We start from the raw sequence: 7,697 nt of genomic DNA, 5'->3' as shown, positions 1-7,697 counted from the left end.
ATGGACCTTGGATTCCTGTTCTTTCCAGTTCTTTTAACATGAGGAAGTGTTGGATTTGTCAAATTTTTCTCAGCGTCTAGTTAGATGACCATGTGATTTTGATCTTTGAGTTTGTTTATATGGTGGATTACTTTGATAAATTTCCTTATGTTAAACCATCCCTGCATCCCAGTGATGAAGCCTACTTGGTCATGATGAGTGATCGTTTTGATGTGTTCTTAGATTCGGTTTGCAAGGAGTTTGTTGAGTATTTTAGCATCAGTGTTCATAAGTGAGTTTGGTCTGAAGTTCTCTTTCATTGTAGGTTCTTTGTGTGGTTTAGGTACTAGGGTTATTGTAGCCTCAAAAAATGAGTTAGGTAGTATTCTATCTGATTCTATCTTCTGGAATACTTTGGAGAGTATTGGTGTTATGTCCTCAATTAATGTCTGATAAAATTCTGCACTGAACCTGTCTGGACCTGTTTTTTTTTTTTTTTTTTTTTTTTTTTTTTGGTTGGGAGGCTTTTGATGACTTCTTCCTTCTATTTCTTTAGGTGTTCTAGGGTTATTTAGATGGTTTATTCGTCCTGGTTTAACTTTGGGATCAAGTATCTGTCTAGGAATTCGTCCATTTCCTTCAGATATTCCAATTTTGTGGAGTATAAGTTTTTGTAGTAGGATCTGATGATTTCTTGAATTTCCTCATTTTCACTCGTATGTCTCCACTTTCCTTTCTGATTTTGTTAATTTGTATACTCTCATATGCCCTCTATTTAGTCTGGCTAGGGGTTTATCAATCTTCATGCTTTTCTCAAAGAACCAACTCTTGGTTTTGTTGATTTTTTCAATGGTTCTTTTTGTTTCTATTTGGTCTATTTCTGCCCTAATTTTGATTTATTCTTGCCATCTACTCTTTTTGGGTATATCTGCTTTTTTTTGTTCTAAAGCTTTTAGCTGTGCTGTTAGGTTGCTGATGTAAACTCTCTCCAGTTTCTTTTTGGAAGAACTTAGGGCTATGAGTTTTCCTCTCAGTACTGCTTTCATTGCATCCCATAGGTTTGTGTATGTTGTGTTTTCGTTTTCGTTGAATTCTAGAAAATCCTTAATTTCTTTGTTTATTTCTTCTTTGACCCCACTATTGTTTAACAGAGTGTTGTTTAGTTTCCATGTGAATGTGGGCTTTTTGTTGTCTTTGTTGTTGTTAAAGACCAGCCTTAGACCATGGTGATCTGAGAGGATGCATGGGAATATTTCAATCTTCTTATATCGATGGAGGCTCGTTCTGTGTCCAATTATGTGGTCAATTTGAGAGAAGGTGCCATGCGGAGGTGAGAAGAAGGTTTATTCTTTTACTTTGGGAGAGTATGTTCTGTATATATGTATTAATTCTAGTTGGTTCAAAGTCTCTGCTAGTTTTGCAGTGTCCTTGTTCAGTTTCTGTTTCCCTGATCTGTCCATTGGTGAGAGTGGGGAATTAAAGTCTCTCACTATTATTGTGTGGGGTGAAATGTATTTTTTGAGCTTTAGTAGGGTTTCTTTTATGAATGTGGGTGATTTTTTTATTTGGAGCATATATGTTAAGGATTGAGAGTTCCTCCTGACAGATTTCTCCGGTAATGAGTAAAAAGTGTCCTTTCTTATCTTTTTTGATAACTTTTGGTTGGAAATTTAATTTATTCGATATTAGAATAGCCACTCCAGCTTGCTTCTTGGAGCTGTTTGCTTGGAATGTTTTTTCCCACCCTTTTACTCTGAGATAGTGTTTGTCTTTGTCTCTGAGATGGGTTTCCTGTATGCACCAAAAGGCTGGATTTTGTTTATGTATCCAGTCTGATAGTCTATGTCTCTTTATTGGGGAGTTGAGTCCATTTATGTTAATAGATATCAAGGAATAGTTGTTTCTGTTTCCTGCCATTATTGCTTTTTTGGGTTGCGTTGTGTCTGTGTTTTTTTCTTCTTTTAGTTTTCTTGTTTAGGAGTTTTCTTGTTTTTACTAGGCTGTATTTTCCCTCATTGTATTGGGTTTTCCACCTATAATTCGTTGTAGTGCTGTGTTTGTGGTCAGGTATTGTGTAAATTTTGATTTGTCTTGAAATATCTTCATCTCTACATCAATGGTGATTGATGGTTTTGCTGGGTATAGCAGCTTGGGCTGGCACTTGTGCTATCTTAGGGTATGCATGAAGTCTGTCCAGGCTCTTCTAGCTTTCATAGTCTCTGTTGAGAAATCAGGTGTGATTCTGATTGGCCTGCCTTTATATGTTACCTGACCTTTTTCCCTTACTGCTTTTAGTATTCTTTCTTTGCTTTGGGCACTTGATGTTTTTACTATTATGTGTCGGGAGGTATTTCTTTTCTGGTCCAACGTATTTGGAGTTCTGAAGGCTTCTTTTATGCTCGTGTTAATCTCATATTTGAGGGTAGGGAAGTTTTCTTCTAAGATTTTGTTGAAGATATTTACTGTGCCTCTTAGTTGGTACTCTTTTCCCTCTTCTATTCCTCTTATCCTTAGGTTCGGTCTTCTCATTATGTCTTGGATTTCCTGGACATTTTGGGTTAGGAGCTTTTTGTTTTTTGCATCTTCTCTGGCTGTTTTGTCTATGTTTGCAATGTTGTCTTCTGCCCCCGAGATTCTCTCTTCGATCTCTTGTAATCTATTGGAAATGCTTGCTTCTGTGACTCCTGATTTCTTTTTTTTTTTTTTTTTTTTTTTTTTTTTTTTTTTTTTTTTTTTTTTTGGTGTTCTGCCTCTAGGGTTATCTCTTTTAGCGTTTTCTTCATTGTGTCAATTTCCGTTTTAATTTCCCTCTTCCATTCCTTTATTTCCTTGGTTCTGTTTTCCTCTAGTTCTTTGAGTTCTTTGAGTGTTTTTGTTGTTTCTTCTTTAAAAGCTTCTGAATCTTTTTGCTTTTCCTCTCTTTCTTGTTTAAGTATCTCTATCAGCATCTTGAGGTATGATTTCATGTCTGTGTCTTCTTTTTCTGGAGTGTTTGTAATTCCGATGTTTGCTGTTATGGGAGAGCTGGGTTCTGGTGTTTCTAGATTGTCTTGGTTTTTTTGGGATATACTCTTTCCCTTTCCTCTTGCCATTTTGTTGTCAGTGATATGTTCTTGCCTTTCTCTTGTATCTGGTCTGTGTCCCTGGATCTCCACTGTTCCAGGTGTCAGATGGGCTGAGCCCTGTTCTATGCCTCAGAGTCGTCGGGTGGGAACAGAAGTTCCAAAGTTCAGTTCCTGGTCACTGGCTCAGGCAGGGCAGGGTAGGGCAAGGCTGGGGGTGCACTTTCCGTGTGCACTCCGCAGAGATCTTTCTGCTCCCCGGCAGCCCAGGTCTCCCACCCACTAGTTGCTCAGCCTCTACAAGCCGCTGTTCCGTGTGGCAGATGGGCCAGGCTCCGCTCTGCGTCGTGAAGTCGCTGCCGGGTGGAGACAGAAGTTATAATTTTCTGTTCCTGGTCGCTGGATCAGGCAAGGCAGGGCAGGGCAAGGTAGCGGGTGCACTTTCCCTGTGCACTCCACAGAGATCCCTCAGCTTTCCTGCAGCCTAGGTCTCCCACTCACCAGTTGTTCAGCCTTTTCGAGCTGCCATTCTGGGTGGCAGATGGGCCGGGCTCCGCTCTGCGTCCTGAAGTCGCTGCTGGGTAGAAACAGAAGTTCTTTTTTTTTTTTTTTTAAACGACTTTATTTTGCAAAACAAAGATAAATGTAAAGATTTTAAACATTTTTTGCTTAAAATTATACATTTTTGTCAGTACTGTTTTTTCAGACATTAAAATAAATTTTACATAAAACATTGTGAGTATGTTTTTTAGTCAGTACTTGATTTTTTTCAAGGGCTTGACAGTATGCATTGAAAACGTACTAGTTGCAATAAGCGTAAAGTACATGCAAAACAAAACGCAACATGGAAATAGTCAAAATCTTCTTGTTTTGTGAATATATGTATATTTTTTGTTTTCTTTATTTCTTGGACTTCATACAGTCTGTGAGTTGTTTCTGGGGGAGTGCAAGCCTCTGGGGTTAGCATCCCACTATCAGTGACTGCATATTATGTCTGTTCTTTTGTGACTGGGTTATCTCACTCAGGATGATCTTCTCTAGATGCAGCCATTTTCTTAAGAATTTGGTTAAGTCATTGTTTCTGGTGGCTGAGTAGTATTCCATTGTGTATATATACCACAATTTTTGTATCCATTCGTCTTCTGAAGGACATCTGGGTTCCTTCCAGCTTCTGGCTATTATAAATAGAGCCGCTATGAACATTGTGGTGCATATATCTTTGTTGTGTATTAAAGTGTCTCTGGGGTATATGCCCAGAAGTGGAATAGCTGGGTCTTCAGGTAGTACTATATCCAATTTTCTGAGGTATCGCCAGACAGATTTCCAGAGTGGTTGTATTAGCTTGCAACCCCACCAACAGTGGAGAAGTGTTCCTCTTTCTCCGCAGCCTCGCCAGCATCTGCTGTCATCTGAGTTTTGGATGTTGGCCAATCTGACTGGTGTGAGGTGGAAGGAAACAGAAGTTCTAATTTTCTCTTCCTGGTCGCTGGATCAGGCAAGGCAGGGCAGGGCAAGGCAGGAGATGCACTTTCCGTGTGCATTCCGCAGAGATCTCTCTGCTCCCCGGCAGCCCAGTTCTCCCACCCACCAGTTGCTCAGCCTCTACGAGCCGCCTTTCCGGGTCAAGATAAAAGTTTATAGCACTAAGTGCCTCCATAAAAAAATATTTCTCATACCAGCAACTTAACAACACACCCAAAAGTTGTAAAAGGAGTAAGACATGAAGTAATCAAATTCATTGCTGCAATAAATCAATTAGAAACGAAGAGAAAAAAATCAGCAAAACCAAGAGTTTGAGTTTTTTGAGAAAATCAACAATATAGACAAACTCGTAGCCAAGCTAAATAAACAGTAAAGAGATAATAAATTAACAAAATCAGAAATGAAAAAGGAGACAAAAGAGCAGAAATTTAAGAAATTTCAGAAATCAATAGTGATTACTTCAAAAGCCTATACTCCACAAATTTAGTATCTCTAAACAACATTAATGATGTTTTAGACAGATACCATATGGCAACATTAAAACAATATGAGGTAAGCTATCTAAAGAGCCCTATTATACCTAAGCAAATGGAAGAGATAATCCTGTCATGAGGAAATCTAATCTCCTCACATGGGGCACCAATGTTGTTAAAAGATGAGGTCCCAGGTTTTGTTACCAATTATTTTTTCATACAACTTTATTTAAAAAAAGAGAGATACATGTACAGATTTTAGAAGCATTTTGGCATAAAACTATATGAATATATTTTATCAGTACTTGATTCTCTTAGAGGTTTGATTGTATGCATTGATATCTTACTAGTTACCATAAGCATAAAATACATGTAGAATAGAACAGAACATGGAAACAGTCAGAGTTTTCTTGGTGTGTATAGATTAAACATAATGATTTTTAAATACTAAAAATTGCCACAAGGCTATATTATTAGCTGTTGGATTACTAATGTTTTAAGGTCCAGGTGTTCCACACTCTGATTAGGTGCTATACACTATTTTTTTTTCTAAGAAGGACCTTTGTTTTGGTTTTTTTTTTTTTTTTTTTTTTTGAGTTTCATATGGCCTGTGAGTTGTTTCTGGGGTATGCAAAGCTTTCTGGGGCTAGTATCCAATTATCAGTGACTGAATATTATGTCTGTTCTTTTGTGACTGGGTTACCTCACACAGGGTAATATTCTATGCATCCATTTTCATAGGAATCTCATGAAGTCATGGTTTCTAATAGCTGAGTAGTACTCCATTGTGTAAATATACCAAAATTTTTGTATCTATTCATCAACCGAACAACATCTGGGTTCTTTCCAGCTTCTGACTATTATACAGTCTGTGAGTTGTTTCTGGGGGAGTGCTTCTGACTATTATAAACAGGGCTGCTATGAACATTGTGATGCATGTGTCGTTGTTGTATGTTGAAGTGTCTTTGGGGTATATGCCCAGAAGTGGAATAACTGGGTCTTCAGGTAGTACTATGTCCAATTTTCTGAGGTATCGCCAGACTGATTTCCAGAGTGGTTGTATTAGCTTGCAAAACCCACCAACAGTGGAGAAGTGTTCCTCTTTCTCTGCATCCTTACCAGCATCTGCTGTCATCTAATTTTTTGATCATAGCCATTCTGACTGGTATAAATAGAGTGTGTGTGGTAGGGTATGGCTCATGGAGGTGCCATGAGGCCTAGAGGCAATGGAGATGCCTCTTGGGGGCCCATGTTGGGAATCTCTTCCCTCGAGGGACCATCCACATGATGGTATAGTACAGAATGGAGATTTATTTATGTCATGGAGTAGTTAAGAGGGCAGTAAACGCAGAGAGAGAGAGAGAGAGAGAGAGAGAGAGAGAGAGAGACAGACAGAGAGAGAGAGACAGACAGAGAGAGACAGAGAGAGACAGAGCGAGGGGAGAGGAGGGGAGGGGAGGGAAGGAGAGGGGAGGGGGGAGGGAAGGGGAGACAAGTGGAGGGGAGGGGAGGGGTGAGGGGAGGAGTAGAGGCCAGCCATGAGCATTTGGGGGGGAAGGGGGAGAGGGGTGGTAAGGGTGGGAAAGCAAGAGACTAAGAGAGAGCAAGAGAAGGGTAAAAAGAGAGAAAGCATGGTCAAGCATCCCCTTTTATAATGTCAGGTAACTGGGTCAGAGCAATAGCCAGATAACTGACTGGTGGGGTTTACAGAATCCCAACAACTATAACTTCAGTCTCTCAAAAAATTTTGATAAAAATGGAGAGATCTCCAGTGCTCATGAATTGGCAGAATTAACACAGTAAAAATGACTGTCTTACCAAAGGAAATCTACAGATTCAATGCAGAACCAGTGAAAGTGAGACAAAAAAACAAAAAAAAAACAAAAAAACAAAACAACAACAACCACTAACACATAATGGAGAAGACAGTTTCAATATGCATGCTTTATTTTTCTGCGTGCTTCTTTCTTTGTTCTGTCTTTTCAAACAACTCAGCTTCTAACCACTTGCTTTCTCATCGGTTTGCTTCTGAGATTGGGCAGAGCTTGTGTACATATTTTTAGGTGGTCATCTTTTGTCTAAGCTTACTTGTGAGCAGGGGAGGAACTTAGGGAGTGGCTGATCTGGCTAGAGTCTATATCTCCTGCTTCTATAAAGGCAGAATTGGAGTGTGGTTAGAGCTTTGTAAGGCTGTGCTACTTTGGCAGCATTAAGACAGAGTGGGTTTCCAAACCCGAGAGTTCAAAAAGTACCTTCTGTTTTGTATCTACGTTCATATACGTTCTGGGCTTGCACTGATCTTAATTGGTTTGTTATCCCAGCATAGCTGATCTGCCCCACATACTGTGTTTTTCTATGTTGTATAGTAGCCTAAGAAATATAAATCTTTTATTAATGATTACTATATTGCCCTTGATTATAACCTAATCACTCATTCATATTTCATATAAAAGAGTAATCATGGAAATAAATATCAAAATATATAAACTTACTTTTTGTTTTAATAAAACTTCTGTGCAAACACTTGGTTTATATCTTGACTTTGTGCTTATTTATAGCTAAATGTTTTGAAGATAGAACTTAGAAGAAATAAAACTATTATCAAAAATAATGTGGCATAGAAGCTGGAGTGATAACATCTTATATTTCTATTATTACATGCAATAATAATAAAATTTGGTCATACTTAAAAGGTTCTAGG

The sequence above is a fragment of the Micromys minutus genome, assembly GCF_963924665.1.
Source record: "Micromys minutus genome assembly, chromosome: X".
Taxonomy (NCBI): Eukaryota; Metazoa; Chordata; class Mammalia; order Rodentia; family Muridae; genus Micromys; species Micromys minutus.
Note: the sequence above shows the minus strand (reverse complement) of the source record.